Here is a 24,362-nt window from a genome sequence, read left to right as displayed (position 1 = left end):
TTCCATCACCAACATATACCACAATTTGCTCAGCCATTCCCCAATTGACGGGCATCCCCTCGTTTTCCAGTTTTTGGCCACCACAAAGAGCGCAGCTATGAATATTTTTGTACAAGTCTTTTTGTCCATTATCTCTTTGGGGTACAGTCCCAGCAGTGCTATAGCTGGATCAAAGGGCAGACAGTCTTTTATCACCCTTTGGGCATAGTTCCAAATTGCCCTCCAGAATGGTTGGATCAGTTCACAACTCCACCAGCAATGCATTAATGTCCCTACTTTTCTACGTCCCCTCCAGCATTCATTACTTTCCTTTGCTATCATGCTAGCCAGTCTGCTTGGTGTGAGGTGATACCTCAGAGTTGTTTTGCAGGTATAGTCTTATCAGATAGGACAGTAAGACTATTATGTTAAGTAGATCATTAGACTGGCATTAACATAATTTTATTTGAGGTATCTCTTATATTTTCATCCTCATCCTTTTTTGCCCTTAACAGTTTTGAGAATTTATGTCACACCTGGATATAAGAATTAAATTCATTCATCATTTATTAACCATATGCTAGAGCAGATAGCTAGCATAGTGGATAGAGTACTAGGCCTACAGCCAGGAAGACCTGAGTTCAAATGTAGCCTCAGACACATCTTAACCATGTGGTACTGGTCAAGTCACAACCCTTTTTGCTTCAGTTTTCTCATCTATAAAATGAACTGGAGAAGGAGATAGTGAAGCACTCTAGTACCTTTGCCAAGAAAACCCCAAATGGGATCATGAAGAGTAGACCATGACTGAAACAATTCAACAGTAACCATAAGCTATATGGCAATCATTTTACTAGGAACCAGGGCTGCAGTGATAAAGCAGTCCCTGTTCTTAAGTAGCTTACATTTTTTTCTCAAGGAAATATGTACACAAATAAATATAAAATATATACTGAGTAGAATACATGAAAAGTAATTTCTGAGAGAGGACAGTAAAAGCTGGGGCTATCAGAGAGGCTTCTTATAGAAGGCAGTATATAAGCTGAGCACTGAAGAAAGCTCTGTAATTTAGGAGGTGGAGTTGAAGAAAGTATTCATTTCAGTTGCCTGTGTGAAGTCTTAGAAATAAGATATGAAATATTTGTGTCAGGGAAAGCAAGACTAGTTTGGCTAGTGATTGAAGAGTGCATGAAGGAGATGAATGTGTAGTAAACCTAGAAAGGTAGATTGTAAATAAGATTGTAAAGAATTTAAAATACAGATAGAAGAGTTTGTATCCTTTCTAAAGGTAAAAGATAACCTCTTGAGCACATGTCATGATCATATTTGTATTTTAAGAATATCAATTTTATATCTATATGGAGGATTTATTGAAGAGGGGATAGGCTTTAAGACAAGAAAAACAATGAGGAGCCTCTTGTAATAAAATGCATGCAAGATATTTATAGAAGTAGGATGGGCAGAACTTGGCAACTGAATGGATATGAGAGGTGAGGTAAAGTTAAGAGTCAAAAGAAACTCTAAGATTGTAAAACTGGGTAGATGGAAAGCTTTATGAAGCCCTCAACAGAAATAGACAAGTTTAAAGAGTTGGCACCACTGGACCTTGGTAGGCTAATTTGTCTCAGATATGGAGGTTCCTCTGATTCCTACCCAAGTCTGTCTCCTGCCTAGACCCCATCAGAATTTCTCCTTTCGCCTCCCTTAACCTTCCTTCTAGTGGTCTTTCCCTGTCACTCAACTAAACTTTGACCCTTGAGTTCCCACCTCTGCTGGAAGGAGCCTGGACTATCTATTCTACTACTCTCAGACCCACTCTCCTTTTACAATTGTCAAGAGATCCACCCCCTCTATCCTCTAGGCTTAACCTAGCCTTCAGTCCTCATAGTACTGGAATGATCAGGCATTCACCATCTACTATCCTTCCAAAAAGATAGTAGACAACTTGGCCTTTCTTTCTTCACTGATGCTACATCTAATGACTACTGAACATGATCTGCGCAGTCTTTATCTCTGTTCCACCAGTCCTTATCCTTACATTGACACTGCTATATGTGTTGCCTCCTCTAAATAAAATGTGAGTTCCTGGAGAGCAAAAACAATCTTGTTATTCTGTCTTCACTGAGTGGCACAGTACTTGGCACAAAATAAGCTTTTTCATTCATTCATTCCCTATTGTTTTATTTATAATATAACAATAGACGCATGCATGAGTGAAAACTTCACTTGGTTCCTGTGTCAGGAAGTATAACTGTATAACTATATAACATTGCTATAGAAGAGGCATCTAGATGATGCAGTAGATAGAGTGCTAGCCTGGATTCAGGAAGATAAATCTTCCTTAATTCAAATCTAGCCTCAGATACTTTCTATCTTTGTGACCCTGGGCAAATCACTTAATCATTTTTGCCTTAGTTTCCTCATCTGGAGAAGGGAATGGCAAACTACTTCAGTCTCTTTGCCAAGAAAATCCAAGTGGGGTGATGAACAATGGGGCACTTCTGAAATGACTAAAAAACAACACTAATGAGGAGAATAGAGCATTACTGAACATACCAGAATATTTTGTCTTAGTAATGAGTTTGGTAAAAAGACTCAAAAGTGTGTCCATTCCATATTAAATTGGTTGATGGAGCTGGGTGAGGAGATGTTTGGTTGGCAGAGAAGTCTTAAGAAATGGAGAAGACATGATTGCCTAGTGAAGTATTTGAAATGTAAAACAAGTATTAGTCTTATTCTGCATGGTCCCAGTGAGAACTTAGACCAGTGATGGCAAACCTTTTAGAGATGAAGTGCCCAAACTGTAATTCTTCTGCCACATGTGAGCCCTGTGCCTTACCCCACACAGGGGAGAGAGGAAGCACTCCCATTGGACTGCTGGGAAAAGGACAAGTGATGTCCTCAGGCACAGTAAAGATAGGGAAGGGAGCAGCCCCCTCTGGCATACTCCAGCACACATACCATAGGTTTGCCGCCACAGACTTAGATTAATGGGTAGAAGCAACAGTAAGGCAAATACCAACTATCTGAGGAATAACTTAATAATTAGGGCTATCTAAAAGTGGATTGGATTTCTTTGAGAAAATATCTCATCATTCAAGATATTCAAGAAGAGGCTACTTGTCAGAGGAACTATATAACATAATGATTGAGGAATATGTTGGAGGAAATGAAATCTGAAGAGGCTACTTGTCAGAGGAACTATATAACATATAATGATTGAGGAATATGTTGGAGGAAATGAAATCTAAGTCCACTGCCAACTTTTTGATTCTGTGACTAATTTTCTTTCCAGAAACTGTGTTTCTACTAATGCAACACAAAATAAATTAGTTTTTTAGGTTATTTTGTTTTTATTTGTTTTATTGTTGCTGCCAGGTCACATTGTTGACACACTGAATTTGCAGTCATTTTAATATAATAAAATTTATTAAGCACATATTATATGCAATATACTGTGTGTATAATCATTAAAATTTTTTTCATACTGAGTATTTTCTAGCCATCTCTCCCCTATCTTGTACCTATGGAGTTGACTTTGTGAAATCCAAATAGTAGGATTTTATGTGTTCTTATTTAATTTCATCTTATAAATATTGAGTCACTGATTGTTTTGAACTCAGTCTATAATCAAATTTTGGCCATTCATTCTAGCTTCCTCTTCAAAAAATTTAATAATTAAGACAACTGGGTACCACAGTGTTTTGAGTAACAGGACTAGAGTCAGGATGTCCTAGATTCAAATTTGGCCTCAGACACTTCCAAGTTGTGTGACCCTGGGCAAGTCACTTAACCACAGTTTCCTAGCCCTTACTGCTCTTCTGCCTTAGAATCAATATTTGGTATTAATTATAAGACAGAAGGTAAGAGTTTTGTTTTTGTTTGTTTTTAAGAAAAAATTTGAAAACCATGTCATCTGTACCTTCATTCAAGTCACTGATAAAAATACTTAATAAAAGTAAGCCTAGGATAAAGCTTTATTATAATATAAATAATCCTCCTTCAAGATTGATAACAATTCAGTAATTACCACACTTTGGTTCTAATTGTTCAGTCAATTTTGAATGTTTTTATCCGCTCTTGATTCCACATCTCTCCATCTTGTTTGAAAAGATATCAGAAAACTTTTTTTTAACTTTCTTTGCTGAAAACAAGATGAACTTCCTCTAAGAAATTCCTTGAGAGAAAATTCTCTAAAACCAATAGCATATCAATGGCTAAACAAGATATGGTATATGATTTTAATACTGTATTATTGTAAATGGCATTGTACTATAAAATTTGATGAGAAGAGTGATTCAGAAAAATCTGGGAAGACATATAAACTGATGTAAAGTGAAGTGAGCAAAACCAGGATAACACTGTATATAATAAAAGCAACATTGTAACTATGTTCAACTGTGGAAGACTTGGCTACTCTGATCAGTACAGTGATCCATGACAGTTCTAAAGAATTCATGATAAAAAGTGTTTTCTGCCTTCTGTAAAGGAGAGTATATACTAGTCAAGCCAGAGTATCTCATTTATTACAACTACAAATACCTCCAAGTATCCATTTTATAACACTCCAGAGAGGAAACTGATGACCCTCTTAGTGTAGGTTGAGCATTTTTTTTCCAATTTTTTTTCCTTTTCTTTTTTTTGGCAACATGGCTAATATCAAAATATGTTTTGCATGACTTCACATGTCTACCGGGTATCATATTACTTTTCTTCTCAATGGGTTGGGGAGAGAGACTAGAGGGAGAAGAGAATTTAGAGTTAAAATTTTTAAAATAAATATTGAAAATAATTAAATGTATAAGTAAAAAATATACCAAGAAAAAATAAAATTTGGGATGGAGAATGAAATATAGAATAGTTATTGAGTATGTGTAGATTGTATATTGAATATACAATATATAGTACAAATATTGAACAGATAAACAGCAGAACAAATAAAAAGAAGGAAATGACATCTTATAGCTGAGGTCTCCCAGGTCTGAGTTTAATACGGGATCTAGGTATAGATCCTGGAAGAATTGTTCATTTTCACTGCATAAAAAATGGGTTCTGGAACCAGATGAGAGTATTCACAGTAAAATGGAGAGGTGATACGACCTGGGTCCTGTGATAATCCCTGTATATCATCATTATTTTGGGAGCTGTGATAATTCAATCCTCACAGATTGAAACATCTGATTAGCATAGTTCTGAGTCTCCAGTAATCTTTGTATTGGGGGAAAAAAAGAAAAATTTGAGAGAGAGAATAGTTGTTCCATAGTCTGACTAGGAGCATAAAGAATAGCAAAAGGATATGACTATGAGGATATGTGAGTCCAGAAACGAAGGAAGTTTTTCATTTCCATGAGTATTAAAAACCATATTTAATTTTTTAAACTTATTAACCTTCCTGTTGAGTGATAATGAAAACACTATAAAATGGAAATAATTTTAAAATGATACATTTTACCCATATTTTCTCATGACTAAAAGAACACATATATTTTAAAACAATGAAATTCTGTTCACTAGTTATGGGTTGAAAAAATGTGCTAAATGATCAAGTCAGCAATTTAAGCACATGGTATCACAAGAATGGGAATATACTTTAGAGATCCTGTACCTCTCATTTTACAAATACAAAAGGAAAGGTGACTTGACCGAGGATCAGTATTAAGTTATAGGATCAAGATTCAGATTTAACTCTTTTGAGCCGAAGAGTCTAGATCAGTGATGGCGAACCTATGGTGTGGGTGCCAAAGATGCAAAAGAGTGCTCACTATGGACACATGGACACGCACCCCCCTGCTTCCCCGAGTTCAATACAAGAAATATAAAGGACTCTGGCAGAGCTGCTCTCTTTCCCCTCTCCACCATGCCTGACTACATTTTTTCACATCACTTGACCTTCTGCCCAGCATCCCAGAGGGTGTGCTTTCTCCCCTGTATGGGGTAAAGGGGAAGGGCACAACACACCTGGCACTTGTGGGGTGGGGGCATGGCATGGGAGTCTAGTAGGAGGTGGGGGTGAACCCCAACACTCTTTCTTTAAAGGTTCGCCATCCTTGGTCTAGGTCATCTTTGATCTTGCTCTTACCTAACACAGCTTTAAGAAATAGCAATTCTTTTTGTTTTCCATGGCATTCATTATAAAATTTATATCATTAGGAGTTTTATTGTTCCCAAAGTTGTTTTAGGTCTCTGATACTATTGCAACAATCCTTAAGTACTTTGCTTTCATTTTCAACACATGACTTCAAAATCCAAATTTGTTGGTTACTGTAACCGTGAGAATATGGTTTTTAAGACTGTGAATTGCCAAAACTGTAAAGATAATTTTGGTGTCTTGTTTTTAACAAAAAAATAAGTGGTTACCATGGGGAAAATTCCCAAATATGAAAATACCCACTTCAGTGGGGTAATGAAGGGATTAAGGGAAGAGAGAGAGACAGAGTAAGAGGAAATAGTAGGAAGGGCCTTGGCCAAATGGCCTAGGCCTGAGTCTTAAAAGAATCTAGTCAGTCTTTAATCACTCACCACAAGATTTGTCCCAAGCAAATCTCCAGTCCTTCACTGAAATCCTCAACTCCTGAACTGAGTTTCAGAGACCCAACTCCTCCAACTAACTCCAAACTCCAACTAGTCTGAACTCCTCCCCTAAATTTTCACGTCTACCAATCACAGTAGACACTTTTTCCTAGGACTGCCCATTTTTAGTTCTCACCTTCTCTGGGTAGACTAAAACTTCACACCTCTTTTGTTAAGCTTGCCCTTTGTAAGTTGCTTGACCTTTTAGTGATTAATTTACCTTTATAGGTACTTAGCACCCTTTTGTATTAGATCTAAAAATAGACCATCTAGTTTAAGGTTTTAGCTTCACTTATAAGTATGAGTTGGGGACTTTTCATTGTTCAGTAAGGAGTTTACAACTTTATCTTCCCCTAAAGTATGCCTAAGTATGGGTGGAGTGAAGTTAAAATTCCCAATACATTCCTGATCAAGTACCTCCATTTGTTACAATAAGGGAATAGCTTAACCAAATCTTCTAAGGTAGAGTCTGAGCAGTTTTAAGATTCACATTACTTTTTATGTAATCAAATTTATTGCTCTGTCCAGTTCCTTGTTGTCTTTCTCCTTGATGTTTGTTACATACGGTATCATCAGTAAGAATGTACCTTCTCTCCTGAGCAAATCTCCCTTGTAGAATCTTAGGCCATGGGATTCCAGCTTACTTTTCTCTTGATTTAAAAAAAAATCTATTCTTTCTATATTTAGGATGCATGATTTTCTCTTTCCTATCTATCATGAACTCTAGTCAGTTTTGGAACAGCAATCTTGCCTTCAGTTTCTCTACCTTTTGAAGAAGAAAGTTTTCAAATTAATGTTTTTCTGTCATCTGTGCCTTTGATCATGCTGTTTACCCATGTTTAAATGGTCTTCCCCTTTTTAAACCTATTATACACATAAGAGTTATTCATTTTCCTCTTACTAAATCATAAGCCCCTGAATTGAGTATCTTGTTTCATCCCCAATGCCTGTTATGGTACATTATACCTCACAGACACTTAGTAAAAGTTGATTGAATTGGATTACGTGAACTAGCATAGTTAAATCTAGGCTGGATACTAGATTAAGCCCTCAGCAATAAGTATATAAATCAAACTTCAAAAAATGGGTATTATTTTTTTGTAAAACTACTTAGGTTTTTCAGCCCTTTTAGACATTGCTTCCTAATTTTAGTATATGGTATGGTATAGGATACTCAGACTCCAGGTGTATAGAAGTCAGTTATCTGATAAATATGTCTGGTGTTTATCATGGTCAACACTCCAGACTAACTCTGTCTTGTATCAGTTGACCCAGAAAAAGAGAAGACCATTTGCTAAACTGGAATAAAAGCAAAGGACAATACCCAGGAATGTTATAGCCAAATTCAAGAACTACCAGACCAAGGAAAAATTATTACAAGCTGCTAAGAAGTCATTCAGATACCATAGAACCACAGTTACAATAGCACAAGATCTGGCTACATCTACACTGAAGGACTGAAAGGCATGGAATATGATATTCTGAAAAGCAAGAGAACTAGATCTACAACCAAGAATCAACTACCTAGCAAAACTGACTATATTCTTACAAGGGAAAGTATGGTCATTTAATAAAATAGAAGACTTCCAGGCATTCATAAAAAAAAGACTGGACTTGAACAGAAAATTTGATTCCCAAAAACAGACTCAAGAGAATCACCAAAGGATAATTAAGAAAGTGGAAAAAAAAACAAAAAAACTTTTTTAAAGGAACCCAATAAGTTTAAATGATTTGTATCCCAATAAGAAAAGAGGATATTGGTAATTCTTTAAAATTGTTATTATCACCTGGGTAGCTAGAAGAACTATACTTAGAGGGAAAAGTGACAAACTATAGGATGAAATGCCAAGGCATATATATGTTTATATATATATATATGTGCACATATACATATATAAAAAGAGGTTAATATTAAGAGAAATGGGAAAAGAAACAAAATGGGGTAAATTTATATGTTATAAAGAAGTACATGGCAGGAGTGGGGGAGAACACCAGTATACTGGAAGGGTAAAGAGGTCAGAGACCAGAATTATTTAATTCTTACAGGCATTGAAATTGAATCAAAGAGAAAAGAACAATCAGATCCATTGGGGCAGAGAATTGATTCATGCCCTATAGAGAAGTAGAAGGGTAACAAATGGACTGGTGGGGAGGGAAGCAATACAAGGGAGGGAGAGTGTGGGGGGAGATTAAAAAGATCCTTCAGAAAAATAACAGGGGAATAAGAAGGGGGTGGGAAAGGGAAGCAAAATAAGGGTAGGAATTAGGGGGACTGGTTAAAAACAAAACACTGGTATAGAAGGAAATAGTGAAAGAAGAAAGGGCAGAAATAGGAGTGGAAATCAAAATACTGGAAAATACACAACTGGAAATCATAACTCTGAATGTGAATGTTATGAACTCACCCATAAAATGGAAGCAAATAAAAAAGTGGATTAGAAACTGAATTCCTACCATATGTTGTCTACAAGAAACACACATGAGGCAGGTAGACACTCACAGGGTAAAGGTAAGTGGATGTAGCAAAATCTATTGGGCATCAACTGAGAAGAAGAAGGCAGGAGTTGCAATCATGATATCTGACACAGCCAAAGTAAAAATATATCTAGTTAAAAGAGATAGGGAAGGTAATTAATAAGGGTACATGGTGAGGCAAATGAAAAATTAATTGGAAATTAAATAATATGATTCTTCAAAATAGGTTAGTGAAAGAACAAATCATAGAAACAATAATTTCCTTGAAGAAAATGACAATGATGAGACCTCCTTTCAAAATCTATGGGATGCAGCCAAAGCAATACTTAGGGGCAAATTTATATCCTTGAGTTCATATATTAACAAATTAGGGAGGGCAGAGGTCAGTAAATTGGGCATGCAAATTAAAAAGCTAGAAAGTGCACAAATTAAAAATCCTCAGATGAAAACTAAATTAGCCTAAAAATTAAAGCACAAATTAATAAAATTGAAAGTAAAAGAACTATTGAGTTAATAAATAAGACTAGAAGTTCGTATTTTGGAAAAACAAATAAAATAGACAAAAGAACTGGTCAATCTAATAAAAAAAAGGAAAGAAGAAAACCAAATTAACATTATCCAAAATGAAAAGGGAGACCTCACCTCTAATGAAGAAGAGACTTAAGGCAATCATTAAAAACTATTATGCCCAATTATATGGAAATAAATATGGCAATCTAGGTGATATGGATGAATATTTACAAAAATATAAATTGCCTAGATTAACAGAAGAAATAGAATACCTAAATAACCCCATATCAGTAAAAGAAATTCAACAAGCCATCAAAGAACTCCCTGAGAAAAAATCTCCAGAACCAGAAGAATTCACAAGTGAATTCTATCAAACATTCAAAGAACAACTAATCCCAATTCTATATGAACTATTTGACAGAATAAGCAAAGGAGGAGTTCTAGAAAATTCCTTTTATGACACAAATATGGTACTGATTCCAAAGCCAGGCAGGTCAAAAACTGAAGAAGAAAACTATAGACCAATCTCCATAATGAACATAGATGCAAAAAATACTAACCAAAAAGACTCCAGCAAGTGATCACAAGGGTTATTCGTCATGTCAGGAGGAATTTATACCAGGAATGCAAGGATGGTTTGACCATATCAATAAGCAAACCAACAAAAATCACATGATTATCTCAATAGATGCAGAAAAAGCCTTTGACAAAATACAACACTCATTCCTATTGAAAAAACTAGAAACTATAGGCATAGAAGGCCTTTTCTAAAAATAATAAACATTATATATCTAAAACCATCAGCAAGTATCATCTGCAGTGAGGATAAACTAGAAGCATTCCCAATAACATCAGGAGTGAAGCAAAGATGCCCATTATCACCTCTGTTATTTAACATTGTACTAGAAACACTAGCAGTAGCAATTAAAGAAGAAAGAGAAATTGAAGGTATTAAAATTGGCAGGGAGGAGACCAAGCTATCACTCTTTGCAGAGGATATGATGATCTACTTGAATCCTAGAGAATCCACTAAAAAGCGAGTAGAAATAATCAACAATTTTAGCAAAGTTGCAGGATACAAAATAAACCCACATAAGTCATCAGCATTTCTATATATTTCCAGCACAACTCGGCAGCAAGAAATAGAGAAATTCCATTTAAAATCACTCTAGGCAATATAAAATACTTAGGAATATATCTGCCAAGACAAACAGAGGAACTATATGAACACAACTACAAACCACTCCACACAAAACTAGAACTAAATAATTGGAAAAACATTAATTGCTCATTGGTAGGATGAGCTAACATAATAAAAATGACAATCCTACCCAAACTAATTTACTTATTTAGTGCTATACCCATCAAACTACCAAAAAACTTTTTTGCTAAATTAGTAAAAACCATAACAAAGTTCATTTGGAAGAACAAAAGATCAAGGATATCCAGGGAAATAATATTTTAAAAAATGTGAAGGAAGGTGGTCTTGCAGTACCATATCTCAAACTATACTATAAAGCAGTGGTCATAAATAATTTGGTATTGACTAAGAGACAGAAAGGATGGTCAGTGGAATAGACTTGGGGTAAGTGACCTCAGCAAGACAGTCTATGATAAGCCCAAAGGGATTGGGATTTGGGGGATAAAAATCCACTACTTAATAAAAACTGCAGGAAAAATTGGAAGACAGTATAGGAGAGATTGGGTTTGGATCAACATCTCACACCCTATATCAAGATAAACTCAGAATGGATGAATTGCTTGAATATAAAAAAGGAAACTATAAGAAAATTAGGTGAATATAGAATAGTATACATATCAGATCTTTGGGAAATGAAAGCTTTTAAGAACAATAAGAGAAAAATTACAAAATGTAAAATAAATAATTTTGATTACATTAAATTAAAAAGATTTTGTACAAACAAAACCAATGTAACCAAAATTAGAAGGGAAGCAACAAATTGGGAAACAACTTCATAACAAAAACCTCTGACAAAGGTCTGACTGCTCAAATTTATAAAGAGCTAAATCAATTGTATAAAAAATCAAGCCATTTCCCAATTGATAAATGGGCAAGGGACTTGAAAAGGCAATTCTCAGATTAATAAATCAAAACTATTAATAAGCACATGAAAAAGTGTTCTAAATCTCTTATAATCAGAGTTGCAAATCAAAATGACTCTGAGGTATCACCTCACACCTAACAGTTTAGCTAATATGATAGCTAAGGAAAGTAATAAATGCTGGAGGGGATATGGCAAAGTTGGACATTAATGCATTGCTGGTGGAGTTGTGAATTGATCCAACCATTCTGGAGTTCCAACCAATTTGGAACTATGCAGAGTGAGAGGAGCAGAACCAGGAGATCATTATACACAGAGACTGATACACTGTGGTACAGTTGAATGTAATGGACTTCTCCATTAGTGGCAGTGCAGTGAGCCAGAACAACTTGGAGGTTTTTATGAGAAAGAACACTATCCACATTCAGAGGAAAAACTGTGAGAGTAGAAACAGAAGAAAACCAGCTGCTTGATTACATGGGTCAATGGAGATATTATTGGGGATATAGATTCTAAATGATCATCCTAGTGCAAACATCAACAACATGGAAATAGGTTTTGATCAAGGACACTTGTATAATCCAGTGGAATTGTGGGTCAGCTATGGGTTGTAACCAAGGAAAAATGTTCTAAATTGACTAATTAAATAAAATTAAAAAAAAAAAGACTCTTAAGGTAAATTGTAATGTTCTCATTGGCCAAGGGTTGATAGAGCCAGATGGCTGTGGCTTTTTCTCCTGCTTTTTGTTCTATCAGAGTTGGAAAATGTTGAAGATTCACATGATGCTTGTTGGGTAATTCTCCTCTAGCCTTTTGGTGTTCCTGAAAGCCCAGGCACAGTTTACTCACCTGCCATTCATGCTTAATCTGCTGACCTAGCTCCATCACCTTCTTTTGGCTCACCAAATTTTATAGATAATTCTTTTATGGTAAGAGGAACTGATGCTGCTGTCCTGTCCCTGAGTATCATCTTCAAGCTTCAGCTCTCATAGTTTTTCTATGAAGTACCTAGGAGAGACATAGTATAGATTTTGGGTCACCACTCTTCAGGCCCTAGGACCATAGGATTTCACCTCTCCCTGGAATAGGACTTGAATTCTGCACCTTCAAGTCCCAAAGCACCTCATAGATCTGTGCTTCTGGTTTATTGGAACAGCATGCTCACCTGATCTCATGCCTTGGTCTAAGAATAGTAAACCTGAGGAATCATTTTTTATTTAGATCTCTTGCCCCCCTCAGTACTTCCATCAACCAGTGATATAGTCTTATTCACTATGGATTCCTACAAAAAGACTTTTCATTATCTGTCCTTTTAGTCAATATTCCTTCCAGGAAAGTTCATTTGTTCTGGCTCTTGGAAATATTCTCTCTCTCTTAATTCTTTCATTTTAAATCTAGTTGTATTCCAGAGATTAATGAAATTCCTGGATGTAGCAGTGGATTTTACTCTGTACTGAACTTTCTCTTTTCACCTATTGCTTTAGTCTTTTATCTGGGCCCTGGTCTGTACATTCATTTCCATTCCAACACATATTCTTAAATATATGAATTTATAATCACAGTTTTGTCAGCTTCAGTAAGTTCTGACTTTTAAATATTTATGCTTGTCTCCACTCTTTTCCTAGGCTAAGATTCATTCTTGACATAGAACCCAGCCAGTCAAAATTTGGGGAATGCTTAGTTTGCTGCAAATAATAAAAATAACCCAAATAATTGAAAGATGATTATATTTCAATGAGTAGGTTTTTACTAGGGCTTCTCAATAAAATAACCATTGTGCATTTTTTTAAACTTCTTTGGGTGGACATCCCAAATAGACTCAATATCTATGTTCTTAATCACCTATGTAAAAATACTGATAAACATCTGCATATGTTTGAAGGTTATAAACTTTTCAGGAACATGATACTTATAATAATATTGGTAAAGAAATATTTTTTTCCTGTATTTTTGCAGGTTGATTTCTGAGATGTTGGATACATCATGTGTTTTTTTTATTGAAGTTTCTGTGTGGATTATAATTCTCAAACATGTTGCTTTCTTCAACCCATGGAAGAGAGTTGATATGAATAACTGTCATTTGACAGAAAAAGGAATCACTTGAAGGTAAGTGTCATTATGTCCTTGTCATATACTAATACATGTTTCTTTTGTCAGAATGACAGTGTATTTGATATTTGACCACTGATACTGTGGAAACTATAAATGAAATCACTAACATGCCAGGGGGAAGGGTCTTACAGAAGAGACTGAATAGCCTCTGTCTAATCCTATGCTTGTAGCACAGAGGAGATCTGTTGAGTCATGTCTTTTATTGGTGAGGAGGTGATCAGGGTGAAATGAATTTGCATCTCAAGACTAGAGAAGGAAATACTGAACTAGATTAAGAACACTATTACCTATGATAGAAAAAATGTAATTAACAGAAATGAGGAGAGAAGAGACCAAAGTGATTGATGAGGCATTGTTATTCAGTGATCATTGAAAGATTAGAGAGGCATTGTGGTTTGGGAAAGGGACTAGAAAAAGACAGATATTGTCCAAATTTTCAAAGCAGAAAGAGATTGGAGTCTGGAAACTGTAGTCTGGTGAGGTTGACTTAATTGTTGACAACATTCTAGTCAGTATTATTAAAAAGACAGAGAACATCTGGAAAAAGAAATTGATTCCTAAACATCTTCATAGCTTCATTAAGAACAAGTTATGCCAGAGTGAGAATGCATATTGGTCAAATCACAGAAGCTACAGTGAATAACAAATTGAATCACAGGGGGGTAAAAAAGGGCAAGTTATGCCTATCTAAGTGCTTTTCCTTTTTTTTTTTTAACAGGAACTAGACTGGTAAATAAAGAAATAGTGTATGTAGATAGTATACATTGTAGCAAAGCATTGAAAAAAAGTATTTTATGTTATTCTTGTTTATATTACAGTCACACACTGCTCTTGCTCTCCTCCCCTCATAAAAATTTTCCTTGTAAAAAAGAAAAATAGGTAAGTAAAACCAGCCTAGGTAATAACCCTGTTTGTCAATATAAGCAACATCCAACACCAATAGACCCGCAACCCTCCTAAAAAAGGAGAGAGCTGCACTTCCTTCTTTTTTCAGAGTTGTGAACCTTAAAAATTCCCAGACCCTACTTCATAAGATTGGATTAAGAATTCCCCATTTGGGCAGTGAACTCTACTTAGATCAGGAATGTGAGAACTCACCTACTTTTAAGTCTGCCCTAGGGGAAGATGAAGTTGTAAACACTTTTCTGAACAATCAAAAGTACTTAAACCCATACTTAAGCCATGCCTATTTTAGGACTAATACAAAAAGGGTGCTAGGTACCTATAAAGGTCAAGCAACTTGTGAACTTACAAGGAGCAAAGAGGTGAGAACTTACTCAGAGATTCTAGTCTACTCAGGTGTGAATTACTCAAAAGATTAGTCTACTCAGGTGTGAACTAAGAATGGTCTGTCCTTTGAAAAACGTCTACTGTGATTGGTAGATGTAAGGACTTAAGGGAGGTGACATAGGAGAAAATGCCCTTTAAATAGGAGCTCAGATAGGAGCTCAGGGAACATTCTGAAACATTCAGATTGAGGATTGAGCTGGTGAAGTCAGCTAAGATGGAGTTGGCCTGGTGTCACTAGAATCCTTGCTAGGACAGATCTTGTGGTGAGTGATTAAGGACTGACTGATCTTTTCTCTTAGGGCTTAGGCCTGGGTTGGCCAGGACTGGCCAGGGCCGGCGTATCCTTTTCTCATTATTCCCCCTTTTCTCTCTTTCTCTCCTTTTCTTTAATTCCTCATTTGTAGTAATTAAAATCTCTATAAAACACAGCTGACTTGGGTATATTTGAATAATTGGGAATATTTCCCTGGCAACCACCTTATATTTGATTTAAAAACAAAACACTGTAGTGAAAACATATTTCCTGTGGTCACAACTTACTCATCCACTCTTTATTTCTATCACAATTTATATCTTCCACTACAGTTTATGGCATATACTATTTTAATTCTTACAGGGTCTAGCTCAATCACTATGTGTAGTTTTCCTTGATGAGCTTATTTTATTTGGCTTCAGTTCTTAGTAGTTCTCCCATATATCTGTGAATTCTTCACACTAGATAAAATAATAAACACCAGCCAAAATGGTAGAGTAGGAGGAAGTAGAATCACCTAGCTTCCCTTTACAACTGGTTGTTTTAGCAAAAACAACAAAGACTTGATTTGGAAACACAAGGAACAATCATAAGGAGTCATATTTCTATCTCAGGTGAGAATAGGGAGACAGAGAAGTCTGGGGTGACTAGGTACATTGAATGTATTCATTTATTATTTATTTATTTTTAGCACTTTTTATTTTAAAAAAAATATTTTCCCATATTTATATGATTCATTTTTTTCCTTCCCCTCTTTCAAACCTCCCCCCCCCCTTCCTGGAGCTAACAAGCAATTCCACTGGGTTATACTAATGTTTTCAATTGTTATCCATTTCCATAATATTAATTTTTGCGATAGAACCATCTTTTAAAACCAAAACCGCAAATTTAAAAACCATATAAACAAGTGATAAGCCATATGTTTTTCTTCTGTGTTTCTCCTCCCACAGTTCTTTCTCTTGATGTGGAGAGCATTCTTTCTCATAAATGCTTCAGGATTGTCCTGGATCATTGCATTGCTACTAGTAGTAAAGACATTGTCATTGATTAGTTCCCCATTGTTTCACTTTCTGTGTACAATGTTCTCTTGGTTCTGCCTCTTTCACTCTATATCAGTTCAATGAGGCTCTGTTAAGTTCATATAGAAAGCCTCCAGATCACCAGTCCTTACAGCACAATAGTATTCCCTCATCATTAGATACCATAATTTGTTCAGCCATTCCCCAATTGAGGGACACCCCCTCATTTTCCAATTTTTTACCACCACAAAGAGCGTGGCTATCAATATTTTTGTACAAATATTTTTCATTATTATTTCTTTGAAGTACAAACCCAGTAGTGGTGTTGCTGGATCAAAGGGTATGCATTCTTTTAATGCCCTTTGGATAAAATTCCAACTTTCCTTCCAGAATGGTTGGATTAATTCACAACTCCACTAACAATGCATTAGCTAATGTCCCAATTCTGCCACAAATCCTCCAAAATTAATTATTTTCCTTTACTGTCATATTGACCAATCTGCTAGGTGTGAGATGGTACTTCCGAGTTCTTTTGATTTGCATTTCACTAAGTATGAGGGATTTAGAGCACTTTTCATGTGATTATTGATAATTTTGATTTCTTCATGTGAAAACTGCCTATTCATGTCCCTTGACCATTTTTCAATTGGGGAATGGCTTTATTTTTTTGTACATTTGACTTGGATCCTTATATATTTGGGAAATTAAACCTTTGTCAGAGAGTTTTGTTTCAGTAAGGTCTTTTATGTAGGAAGGTTTAGAAGTCTTCTATTTTAATAAATAGCCATACTTTCCCTTGTGAGAATAGAGTTAATTTTGCTGGATAGTTGATTCTTGGTTGTAGACCCAGGTCCTTTCCTTTCTGGAATATCATATTCCATGCCTTTTGGTCTTTCAGTGTGGATGCAGCCAGGTCCTGTGTTATCCTAACCATGGCTCTATTATACCTGAATGGTTTATTTTAACAGTTTGTAGTATCTTTTCCTTAGTCTGGAAGTTCTTAAACATGGCTATAACATTCCTGGGCATTGTCAATTGGGGATTTAGTACAGGATGTGATCTGTGGATTCTTTCAGTTTCTACTTTACCCTCTTGTTCAAGAATTTCAGGGCAGTTTTTTTGGATAATTTCCTGTAGAATGAATGATGTCCAGGCTTTTTCTTTGGTCATGATTTTCCAGTAGTCCAATAATTCTTAAATTGTGTCTTCTGGATCTATTTTTCAAGTCTGTTGTTTTGTCAGTGAGGTGTTTCATATTTTCCTCAATTTTTTCATTCTTTTGATTTTATTTTATAGACCCCTGCTGCCTCATGAAGTCATTTGCTTCTAGTTGTTGGATTCCAATTTTTAAAGACTGAATTTCTTCCCTGTCTTTTTGATCATCCTTTTCCTTTTTATCAGTTTTTCTTTGTAGGTCATCTTTCACTTTCTTTGCTTAATTTTCAAGCTGGTCAATTCTGGCTTTCAAGACACTGTTTTCTTGTTTTAGTTCATGTGCCTGTTTCCAGATGACCTATTTTGGGTTTTTTTTTTAAGGTTTTTTTCCAAATTTTATTCAGCCTCTCTTATTTTTTTAATTGTATTTTTAGTTTTTCCAAAGCCTGTGTTGAATTAGGCGGAGTTCTGAGTTTTTGCTTCATTTTCCATTTGTTCTTTGTTCATTACCTGGATAGGAGCTCTCATTTAATTTCTTTTTTCTTTTTCTGTTGTTTACTCATATTTCTTTCCTCCACTCTGCCTTCATTGATCATATTATTGTTCTTCTGTTTATTTGCTGGATCTGTGGGTTTGGGCTATTCTGTTCTGAATGGGCCTCTTCTCTGCTCTCTTGATTAAAAACTGGATTAGATTGATGGAGCTGACCTATAGTATTAATGAACAGTGAGGCCAGATCTTCTCCACCTGTCAACAGAAGCTGAAAGTAAAGGTGAAGGTGTAGAGGCTGAAGGTAGTTATCGTCTTCCTTCTGTCTTCCTTTCTGCCAGCTTCTTCCATGCCAGCTCCCAGGTCAGAGGTATATGAATCAATTGGCAAGAGATATTAAAAAGACATTAGAAAAATCCAAATAAAAAAATTTCTGGATGAAAATATAGACTATCAAAGTCTTATGTGTAAAAATTCCAAGTAAAAAGAAAAATAAATCTATAACAGGTCCTTGAATCAGGGCCCAATCAAAATGATCTAAGCAATGATGCATTTACCCAGTCAATAGCCAGGACTACAGAAAGTTACCACACTATGAAAGGCAGAAAAAGGGGACCAGATTATATTAGCCAAGGTTTCTGGGATACTCGTCTGTGAGTATTTTGAGAGTGAGTGTGGAAACAAGGAAAGCCTATGTCTTAACAACATGTTAAACACAGTAACCTCAAGTCTTCACACTAGGTTCAAGACCTTTGTATTGGCCTAGAAGTGCATCAATCCATCCTGGATTAGCTTTTCTTTGACTCTGTGCAATGGCTCTTGTGTGTATATCTTATCCTGGAATCAGACAGAATCATTAAGCAAAGTCCCATAATTTTTAAAATAATTAGTGGCATCATTTTTATAGTCACAAGCTTTTTAGGGCATGCATTGGCAAATGTATCTTAACTTATAGTACTTAAAAATATTCAAAAAGTTAAAGAAAACCTTAAGGCTGGTGACATGTACTTTAAATATAAAAAGGAGAGAAAAATAAAAAAAATAGTATATTGCACATGCAAGAAAAATATAATAAAAGAATTTTTAAAAATTCAAAAATATAGCTTATAATCATTGACACTGTGTCAGCTAAGAAAATATAGCATACCAGGCTTTCTCACCAAAAATGAGATCCATTTCCTCTTCATATCTGGCCATGATCTACTGTGAGTAAAAGGCAAATGAATTGGACAAAGTAACATTTTTCATTTTTAAAGAATAGTAATACAAATATGTAGATATCAATATCCCCAAAATTCTCAATAGCCCAATTAATTACAATAGCAAACAAACACACACTATCATATTTCACATAAGTTGCTGTATGGCATTTTTAAGACCTATGAATTGATGGATATTTGTCACAATTTTTACAATCATAGCAATCTTTCAACCTTGGTAATAAACATATTTTTAAACAAAGTAAAACTCATCTTGGCTTAAGAACATAATCAAGAAATCTATATATCATTCCTGGTGGGAGTAAAATAGTGAGCTGAAGAGTATAAATAAAGGGGTGCTCCTTTTTTGGAGGCTTTTTTTAGGGATGCATGCCCTGAGATTAACTGCCCCAACTTCCATTCACATATTTAGAAATGTGGGAAGGTTGGGGTTATAAAATGTATTTCACCTCAGCTACTAGAATTGGCCTTACCTCGTGGTAGGGGCAGGCAAAAATAACCAGAGATTGTTAAAAAAAATTACAAAAATCATATTAAAAAAAAAACACCTTAAAATCAGTTGAGATATTTAGCACATAAAATTTTCCAAAGGATGTTATAGCAATTGTAACCAGTTCTGAAGTCCATCTATCCTCTATGTGACAATTTACAAAGGCAAAAATAGAAAGGCTTTTTTTCATATGGGCTTAATTACAATAATATTTGTTCAGCACAGTTATAGGGGAAAAGCAACCAAATATAACAGTAGTGAAAACTCAGTACAATAATATGATCAGTGTAACAGAATAATATTTAATACAGTAATATATGAATTTAAAATCACAAAGTTATATCTTAAACAGAACAATCAGGAAATGCAATAGAAATACAGAGATTTTTTATAAACCATTGGAGTCTGAAATGCCTTCGAACCTCCAGTCTTTAAGTTCCTTCGGTGTTTTTTTTTTGTTTGTTTTTAATTATCCATTTAAATGTCTATTGTCTGAAGGCAGAGTGGTAAGGGCTAGGCAATGGGGGTTAAGGGACCCATCCAGGGCCCCACAGCTGGGGAGTATCTGAGGCCAGATTTTAACCCAGGACAGCATGTCTTTAGGCCTGGCTCTCAGTTTGCTGCGAAGCAGAGTTTTTCCCCCAAAGTTAGCTAAAAGGAATGCAGGTGAAGTCAATAAAAGGATCAATGCAAGTAAAAGACATCCTTGTAAAATAGCCATTGCTTTTAAGTTCCTGCTTGAAAAAGTCTGTTTGTTCTTCTCCCTTTTATCTCTCCCCTGCTACCATCAGCCCACGTGGCCAATAGTTACCAGCTGGTAGAAATAAGTTCTGACCAATCTGCTCCAAGGATCTGGGTTGAACAAGGATCGGGTGCACCGGGGTAGGCCAGGAACGACAGGAACACAGGCAAGCAGGGCCGGGAGCCGGAGCGGGCAGCCGCGGTGGGCAGGTGAGCTGCAATCTGCTAACAGGTCTGGAGCCTGGAGCGGGGACTGTCCGAAGTGGATGGCGGAGGCGGCAGGCTGGCAGAAGTGGCTGAGCCGGGTGGGGTGGGCGGCAAACACAACAGGTCTGGAGCGAGCCTGTGAGCTCTCTAATGGCTGGAACGAGCAGCAGCTTTGCAAGGGGAAAAAAAAAACCTCAGCCAGAGAAACGTGGATCAAAAAAATTTCTAGGCACTAGCTATTAAAAACTGAACTTAAGATCAGAAAAGAATCAGAAGATTGAGAGTCTTTTTTTCCCATTAGGTCGCCAACTGTAAAGATTAAAATTTAGGGGAGACTGAGGCAGGTAGAAATTAGTTTCTCTCTGTAAGGAGTATTATATTTTTATGAGGTTTATTAAAGATTAAGGATTAAAGAAAATACAGGATAATAAAACATGTGTCTAGGCCTCTGACCTAGACACCTCACCTACATTATGAAAAGAGCCACCTCTGCTCCAAAACGGAAGTCCAAAAAGCCCACAAAAGCCTTTGCAATCAGGTTAAATCCCTTCTTGATCTCAGCCCACCTAAGAATTCAGTGAGATTACAAAGCATTTTGGGGAAGTGGAGCAAGGGCTTGTGGGGATTGAAGTCCAAAGTTCAAATCCATTTTTTACATTTGGTGTTAAATGTCTTAAAATTAAACAGCTGTCGCAACCATGATTCAAATTGAACTTTGAAACCTCAGTCCATAAATATTTGATCCCTTGGCCAAGTGGCAATACATAGTAAACAAAGATCAGTTAACAGCTTGAATTCATTTGCAGAACATTATTTGGAAAATGGCAGAATATTACCTTCAACCATTTCACAAAACAAGATAGTTGAGGGGAAAATTCTAATGGAGGACTGTAAGGATAATTTTAGGGTTGTATCTCAAATCAAAATTAGTTTTGGTCATCAGAGAAAATCCCAGATAAAATACCCAAGTAAGTTGGAAATTTTTGGTGATTTTAATTAATATAGAGGGAAGAAATTAAGGAGAAGAGAGAAAAGGAGGGTATAGGATTTCTCCCACCTGGCCTGTACCAGGGGAAGTTCAAAGACCTCTGCCACAAGGTCTTTGTAGAAGATTAGAGGCTTTCTAAGAGGATAGTGTTTGGAAGGTAAAGGAGAAAGAAATCAGCCTAAACTCTGAGAGATCTCAGTTAAGATGCCTCACCTGAACTAGGCTACTCAGCTTCTCCCATTATAGTATCAAGGAAAACTTACCACCAAACAGCACAATAGCTGCCGCCATACCAAGATGCTGAAATGCTCAGCATGCTGCCAGCCAGAGCCACCTCTCCACCGAAAGAGGAAGTGATGTGAAATATATAGACAGTTTTTACATCACTTTCCTGCAACTTACATGTACCAGTGGTAGCTTAAACTTGACTTAGGAAAGCCCAAGAGTCTGTTATTTGTTTCTGATTCGTCATTTGCTAGCACATGTCTGTCATGTGACAAGAAAATCACTTTAAAAGACTGATATATATTAATTTAAGGTCGCTAAGGAATTCAGCTATGTAATTCCTAAATGAAAACTCAAGTCAGCCGTCAACCTTTTATAGAGTATAATTACAAACAGGAGGAAGAAAGGAATTAGAGATAGAGAGAGAGAGGGAGAGAGAAAGGGGAGAGAAGGGAATAGGGCTTAAATACCCCTTCTGTTTAGGCTGGGCCAAAAGGCCCAAGCCCTTAGATAGCTGGGGCAAAGAAAGGAGATCAGTCCCTATTACTCACGTGACCAAAATGGAGAAACAGTCTCAGGGGCCTCCACCTCCAGCTTCCTTCAGAGCAAGCTTCTCAGAGCACTCTCCAACCACTCAGAGCCAAAACTCTCCCACCAACCTTTCAGTCCTCAGACCCCTCTATCTTTAAGGAAACCATCTGAGTTCCCTCCCCTCAGTTCTCACATCTACCAGTCACTATCCATGTCTTCCCTGTGCCAATGGTGGCTCTAGCTTAACCCAGGACTGCCCAGAGGTCTGTGGCTTTGCACATGTCTGTTGAAGGTCATATTCTCAAATAATTAAATCTTGATCTTTTGCTACAGCCCTTCCTAAATCCTGTTACCCTGAGTAGGGTAGAGATTGGAATAATTAAATTTTGATCTATGCTGCAGCCCTTCCTAAATCCTGCTAGGACTGAGTAGGGTGGAGATTGCAATTTCCAAGACCTGGTTCTGTCATTCCAAGTATCTCCATTGTATCAATTCTAAAATCAATCATGACTCAAAGAAATTCCTGTTCTATGCTTAAGCATAGGTCAAAGCCCTTTCCATTGTTCAGCAAAAGGTTTCTGTCCTAAAGTAATCTTAAGAAGGGAGGAGGAGGAACTTCCCATGCCAATGGGGTTCACATTCCAATAGAGTTCCCACTCTCAATAGGAAATTTTTCAAGTATGAAATTTCCCAATGGTGAAATTTCCAACATTTATAAGTCTAAGAAATTTTAAGGTTTACAGTCATAGGCCATCCTCCTAAATACTAAATACTAAAAACCAATTAGGGGGCAGTCCCCTTTTGGAATAAGAGTATATATTCAAATAAATGTTCAATCAAACTTTAGTTCAATCAACCACACCCAAAGTTCGTTCTGGATCCTCTTGATGTAGGTTTTCTGGCATCTTTCTGCAACAGTTCATTTTCCGAATTTAGGAGTTAGCAAGCTTCTTTCCTTGAAGATCTTTTCTTGAACAAAAATTCAAAATCTTGGTTTTTATTAAAATACAATCCTCTCCTGAAGTGGGTATTAAGAAACATCCAGTTCAGCTCAGGATGCATGGTTGAGTTATGGGAGTGTATGAGTCAGTTATCAAAAGAAGGGGGAAAAAATAAAACCAAAAATACAAAGAAAAAAATGGAAGAAAGTTAAACTTTTTTGTAGAAAGAAAAAAATTCAAAATCAGAATAAAAATACCAAAATCTATGTATATAAACTGTTGAGTAAGCAAGAATAAATTCATGATAGGCCCTTGCATAGGTCCAATTTAAAGTAATTTCTATCCCACAAGTCTGTAGGACAGAATGCAGTAATATTTCACTTACCCATTTGCAGCCAAGACTACAGGATGTTGCCATACTATAAGAAGAAAAAGAACTAGAATTTTATTTTGATAGGTAAGTGTCATTCCCTGGTCTGATTTTTTGTCATTCTCAGGGATATGGGGAGACAGGATGATCATCAAACTTTGGTACTTGTCTAGCTATTTCACAAAGAGTATATATACAAGGAAGTCCTACAACTTAACATATGTCAAGCATTGGAACCTCGAGTCTCACACTAGTTTTTTTTGGAACCTCGAGTCTCACACTAGTTTTTTACCTGTGTGCTCTTTTTGGCACTATTCAGGTTAAGTCTGTGCTCCTTGTTTTTATCCCATTTCCTAGATCAGACACAAACATTAATCACAGTTCCATAACATTTTACCAATAAATGGCAGGTTCCCATAGTTTAAAGGTTTGGGGTATGCATTCATATTATAGCAAGTATATATATATATATATATATATATATATATATAGTGGTAGTCTCTCGGTGACCAAGAATGACAATTGTCTTTGTGCAGTTTCATTTACGGTGTACCCTCATGTGGCTTTGGAGTCCAAAGGCTGAGGCTCAGAGTTTGTGGCACATGGGGCATGGGATGTCTGTTGTTATAGGAGGTGCGGTTGTGGCCTGGTGTCGGCGTTCATGCACAGCGGCAAGACGTCGACGTTGCTCATCTTCAAAGGTGGTGGCAGCATGGTTAATGTGGGTTCTCCAG

General features: G+C 36.3%; 1 long non-coding RNA gene across 1 annotated transcript in view; it reads left to right on the top strand.

The window, feature by feature from the left end:
- The window catches only part of LOC103093299 (uncharacterized), a 47,553-nt gene extending 23,448 nt beyond the window's left edge, over positions 1-24,105 (top strand). Inside the window, exons 2-3 of the long non-coding RNA XR_008913497.1 lie at positions 13,554-13,703; positions 20,417-24,105. This is a non-coding gene — a long non-coding RNA (uncharacterized LOC103093299). The remainder of the gene's footprint in view (positions 1-13,553; positions 13,704-20,416) is intronic.
- Positions 24,106-24,362: the final 257 nt, after the last annotated feature.

The sequence above is a fragment of the Monodelphis domestica genome, chromosome 7 (genome assembly GCF_027887165.1).
Source record: "Monodelphis domestica isolate mMonDom1 chromosome 7, mMonDom1.pri, whole genome shotgun sequence".
NCBI classification, from domain to species: Eukaryota; Metazoa; Chordata; class Mammalia; order Didelphimorphia; family Didelphidae; genus Monodelphis; species Monodelphis domestica.
The sequence above is the reverse complement of the archived record's forward strand: the minus strand, read 5'-3'. Positions and strand labels throughout refer to the sequence as shown.